Source organism: Theobroma cacao, chromosome 8 (genome assembly GCF_053813885.1).
Source record: "Theobroma cacao isolate CCN51 chromosome 8, ASM5381388v1, whole genome shotgun sequence".
NCBI lineage: Eukaryota > Viridiplantae > Streptophyta > Magnoliopsida > Malvales > Malvaceae > Theobroma > Theobroma cacao.
The window spans coordinates 30,144,297-30,150,296 of NC_142646.1; the positions used below are offsets into that span (position 1 = coordinate 30,144,297).

The following is a 6,000-nucleotide window of genomic DNA, read 5'->3' on the forward strand; positions in this document are numbered from 1 at the left end:
AATTATAGAATTAAAAAAAAAGAATTATAAAAATTTAAAAATTTTTAGTGGGCGAGGGCTCCTAATAGCACCCTCCCCTCTGCCTCTGACTATAACGTAGTGACACTTCTCATACCCAGCAAATAATGAAATAAATAATATGTTCTGTGGTTGTCAGTTTAGTGAATCTTCTACATTAAAAACCTCATGAAATTAATTACAAAGCACAATATCGCTATAGAAAAAGTATTGTAACAAGGTTCACTATAACATATTATTATAACATGACTATATAGTTTCATAAAAGTCAAGTTTTAATTGGATTGTGTTTTAAAGAAGACTTTGAAAATTAGAAATCGATTAAAATACTTCGATTTATATTTAGTGTTATGGATTACTTGCCTATGATATCTTTTTGTGGTCGTAATTATCCTATTATTGGCAATAAAAAAACTTAAGGGAGCGGGAGGCATAAATACTAAATATAAATAATAATATAAATAAAAAAAAGAAAGATAGAAAAAATTTTACCTCTTTGTAATTTTCAATAAAAGGATAAAAGAGAAGAGAAAGATAAAAAGAGAAAGATGGAAAGAAGTATAAAGAAATTTAAAAAAAATTATAAAAAATTTAAGAATTACAGTAAAATTAAATGAGTTTATAAGGTCATTCTATTAATTTTTATTTGTGTTAATAATTTAATAAAACATTATTTTAAAGGCTCATTAAAAAACATATATAATATATAAAAATTTTTAAAATTAGTGGCCGCGGTTGTGAAGGGATGCTTCGTCCCTGAAAATACGTACAAATATGTATTTAGAGATATATATAGAAAGAGACAGATGTCAGTAAGTAGGTTATGTTAACTGGTTCGATCGGCTTTCTTACCTGGACCTAGTCGGGAAGAGATATCGATAATAGTGACCCATCACTATGATAGCAACATGTGACATGTTTTGTCATATTAAACATACGTAGATGCATCATCGCTATGTACTAAAACCCAAAAGTAGAATGAAATTGTTCACTTTCTCTCATTTGCATGGTAATGGCTACTGCTAAAAGTTGCCTCTGTTCTTCCTCTTCTATTTTGGCCTTTTCATCCACTTATTAAATTTGTTTCTTATGAGCCTTGCAATCTCGTTCCAGCCAAAACCTTCCTATCTTATTATAGTTTCCAAGATTACATCACGGAAACTTATCCAAAGCCAGCATTTTTGTTCCATATGATGTTTCAAATCAAAATTAAATCAAATTTGTTCATAAATGATTAATCTATATATTACCATTCTTAGTTAATACGTGATGTTGTTTATACCATTTGTGCATTTGTGTACAAAAACCCTAAATCTTTGACATAGAAATAGTTTCTGAATGTATTTTGAATCATTGCCTTGCTCTATGAAACATATTTCATACATAGTTTATCAACTAAATAAAATAGAAAGATGAATTGAAGTGGTATAGATGAAAATTGATAGGTAGTTGAGGTGACAATGTAAGATAAACTGTATCTTAATTTGTTTTATATACAAAAATTCATGTGACATGAACAATCTATCAAATAACTTGTGTACGTAAAAATGTTTTATATTTATAAAAGAAAACTTAATTTAGGATTTATATATCAAGTCCACAGGAATTAGCAAGCTCTCATCTAAACTCGACTATTTTGTTCATTGTATGGGAAACTCTATTTATTTTTGACTCTTTATGTTAGAGAGAAAATGATAGTTTGTATTTTTATCTCCTGGACAGGCATAAATCTTTTTATTCTTTGTTGATCATGCTCTCTTGATCAGTTACTGTATCTGTTTGATACTTAATAAAATCACAATTGATTGAGTAAAACAAGCTCTCAGAATTGATTTTCGAATTGAATAGTGACTTCGGGATCAGATTAGAAAATGCATCTCCAATAAAGGTTTTTTTTTAAAGTGAATTTATTGGCTTCCATAATCAAGTGCCATTCCAGTCTCATACTTGTTTAGCATAAGACTTTCCATGGCACAGAAACTTGGTACGGGCTTTCATGCCATTTATCTCAAAACCACATGGTTGCATTTTAAATAATGTAAAAAATTTTCAATTTTATTATGAATGCTAAAGAAAGAATCCAAAGGTTTGCACAACAAAAAGGAAGCTTCTGTCCCCTCTTTACTATTTTAAATAATCAATCCCTATTGAATTTAGCTATCACCCATGTGATGAATTAGATCTCCATAATAATTGAAATGGCAAATCACGTGTCAATTATCTAACCTAATTCATGTGCCCTCCACTTCTTGTTCTTTAATCATCTCCTACGCATTGGCCCCCAACAGCCATTAGTACAATGACAATGCACGCTTAATTTGTACATGCAATAATGCATATATAAAGATCTCCCTTACAACTTTCCTAAATATATTACAAGACATAATTGCGTTCTTAAACTATCAACTTACTTTATTAAAAAATCATTTTATGGTTATATAAAAAATTTAAAGTGAATATAACTTTTGTCAAAAAAAAAAGGGTTTTTTTTTGTATGAACAAAAATAACATTTATTTTATAAAAAATCACATTCACGTTAAATTAAATCTTAAATTTCAATGTCACTTATTTTTTAAAAGCATTGTATTCTGTATTAATTGGTTAATAGGACTCACAGTGAAAATGTCGACATAATTGATCCTATCTCGATATATATATTTCACTATCACTCTATTGAAATAATTTGACACCTGTAACATCCCTTTGCTATCAAATCCCACTAGCATAGACAAGCCATTGAATGTAATAAAAGCAGGAAACAGACAGGAAAATGTATCAGGAAACGTATTGGTAAGAAAAGTTTCCCTGCATTTAATTTTGGGGTCCACAGAAACACAGGCACATGACAATTTAGTTGAATATTGCAGAGCCAGCAGAGATGAGCCCATACAAAATTTTACCACTTTCCTCTAATCCTCTTAGAGAATCCAGAGAGAGAAATTGTACTTGTCTTTTTGATTGACAGCAGCTTGGGATGCTCCCATACGTTGATGGAATTGCTTTACAACTCATAATGCAGAGGGAAGAGATCATGGCTTGACTCGTACCCAATTAGCATTGATAACGCAAGAGACAAGTTAAATTAATCCCTGTTTAATTAGAACCTAAAAGTTTTGGCATTTCTTCATGATCAGCAATTGTATTCAGAAAGGACATGTGAATAATTATATACCTCACAAAAAAATATTACTATATTTGCTTATCAGATTATATAACTGAAAAATTCAATATAAAATTGATCAAACTCTCACTGGATGAGTTTGTTTCTAAAGGTTTTTACTGTTTAAGATTTGTGATTGAGACAGTAAAACAATAATTTTGTATTATTTTCTGTTTCTCATTGCAACCAAGCAAAAGGAAATAAACCAGAGTTTACGAGGGAAGCCGCTCCAAATTGGCATCCTTAGACTATTGCTTCACCCAATTGCTTGGTTTGTTGTAAGAGCAACATCGATTCTGTAAAAAAAAAAAAGGAAAAAAAATTCCTTTCGTCATACAAAAAATTATTAAAGAAAAAAATGAACCACCTGACTATATCAATCAAGGTACATAATTTGTTCATTTTTTTGGTTTTATTTATTTGGAGTTTTCCTCCTTTTAGTTAGAATTGACTAAACTATTCCAAAAGAATTGCTATTAAAAAAACTATACCAAAAGAATAATTGGCTTAAGAAGTTTATCATAATTAACTTAATTGTTTATCAAAATTAAAGTCATATGATCAAAAGAAATAAACAAAGCTGACCAACGTGAATAATTCAAATTTAATTTAATGATTGTTAACATTTTTATAAAAAAATAAAGTTTAAAGATCGAATCCTGCTTTTACTTTATACTCTTATACGTATTGAAAAGACAAATGATCAAAATGGGGTCACATGATGGTGCACAAAATCAATTACTGTAAAAATTATAACATTATAAGACCATAAATTCTAATAATAATAATAATAATAATAATAATAATCTTTGGCTCAACCAAAAAAAAATACATATATAGGTCTTTTACGAGACTCCTCTTTCAAACTATGCACCACGGATATATACAATATTTTATTTGTTTATTTACCTTTTTACACAAAGAAAGGTGACAGCACACACTTTTGAATTTTAACAGGTTGCAAATAAAAGCTCTCATCTATCTGTCTTAGAAACTTAAAAAAGTAAAATTTTAATAAATTAGCTCTACCTGATTGATGCCTTTACTTTTTATTTTGCATAAAAAAATAAAGTAAAAAATAAAAATAAATGAAAAATAAATAATAAAAATTAAAAATTTTTAAAAAACGAAAGTATAAACCATTCCGAATGAAGCGTTAATAAGTAATAAACAAATAAACAAACCAAACTTGATTTGAGAGATTAATGAGACAGAAAACACACGAGACAATTTCTTCATTCATTTGTAAGAAGGCATGACAGGGGAACAAGAAACAAAGAAAATGTAATTTAATTCGCAAATCAGTGAGACGAAAACCTGTGAGAATTTAGGTGCTGGAGGAGATAAGGCTTAGATGAATGTTCAATTGTTTTTGCTAGGCAAGCTCACATGAATTTATAGTTAGGATTTGTTCTTGCAGTACATAAACTGAAGTACAAGCTTTTGTACTGCAAGCCCTTCTCTTGCTTTCCTTATTTCTTCTAAAACTAAACTGCGACGGGTCGTTTTGCATAAGAAAACAGAAAAGTTCATCATAAGTGTCTAGGGAGGCATTATTAATTTTTTTTGGAAGTAATATCCAATTAAAATAAATATGTTTAAACCCTATTTTCATATTTTACCATCGTTAATAATTAGACTGATAGTGTTTTTTTTAGAATTACCTAATTTTATTGTTAATTGTCGACGATAAAACTTTAAACTTATTTTTGCATGGAATAAAAAATAATAGTTAAAAAAAGAGAAAAATAACCCCTAAGTTCATAGTGTTTAAATATAGGGATATCTAAACTTTAAATGAGACCTAACCAATCAAGGCCGTAAATAAAATCTGAAATCATCTATTTCTCTCATCCCGCACAGACATAAGGTCTTCATTAATTTACCAAATCCTTTGATCTTTAGACCAAAATTCCACGTTTAATGGAATCAATGTCCAAGTCAATCAAAGAATAAACTTGTCCAAACGCAATGCTGTCCAAGCAATAATAAATCCACAAATCTCGCCTAGGGCATGGTAATGAATCTGCGCTCAATTTGTGAGAATCCACATATCTTAAATTGCCATCAACTAAGTAATTTGGCTATTTTGCTTCCTCTATAAAAAAAAATTGCCATCAACTAAGCAATTTAAATAAATTTTGAATTAGGACTCCTCCAAAGATAAGGCAGGCACTCAGCTCCCCACAATAACCGCCTCCTTAGACAACAGGATCTTCACCCCCACAAGAACTCTATTCACACCTTGAGTCCTACTACAGTACTTCAACTTCTGTATGAGAGATATCCACCCAGTATGCGTCCGCCAAACACCAGTCAGCCTATTCATAAAATTGTAATAAAAATCCACACTTCCATGTATCCCATCTTTTGCAAGCTCATCAGTCAAATCATTGACTTCACGCAGTACATGTGTAATCTTCCAATAATCAAGTTTACTTTGAAAAGTTTTCCATGCAAATAATTTACTGTTTATATTTTCATGGAGCTTCCTAATGATTATTGGATCATAAAACTACATTTGCTGAATCACTTTCAACCCATAATTGTGAAGGATTATTCAATAGATGATTGTTAATGATACTAAAAGCTTCACGTATTGCTAACACTGCTACCGAATTAGAATCTCCCATCCCCAACGCCTTAGAAAATTTAACTTTGATTATACTTTGGTTATCGTGGAGAACACCACCAATCCCAACTAATCCAGAACTACTCAAATAAGCACCATCAATACTAAATTTCCACCATCTCATAGGAGGAGCCTCCCACACAACATTCAACCTACTGTTTACACAATGCCGAGCCCTATAGGTCTTTT

General features: G+C 30.1%; 1 long non-coding RNA gene across 1 annotated transcript; it reads right to left on the reverse strand.

The window, feature by feature from the left end:
• Positions 1-2,806: 2,806 nt before the first annotated feature.
• Positions 2,807-4,544, reverse strand: LOC18593099 (uncharacterized). Its single transcript, XR_001928983.2, has 2 exons — positions 4,497-4,544; positions 2,807-3,475 (listed from the first exon to the last, which is right to left on the reverse strand). It is a non-coding gene; the product is annotated as an uncharacterized LOC18593099 (long non-coding RNA).
• Between the last annotated feature and the right edge of the window lie 1,456 nt (positions 4,545-6,000).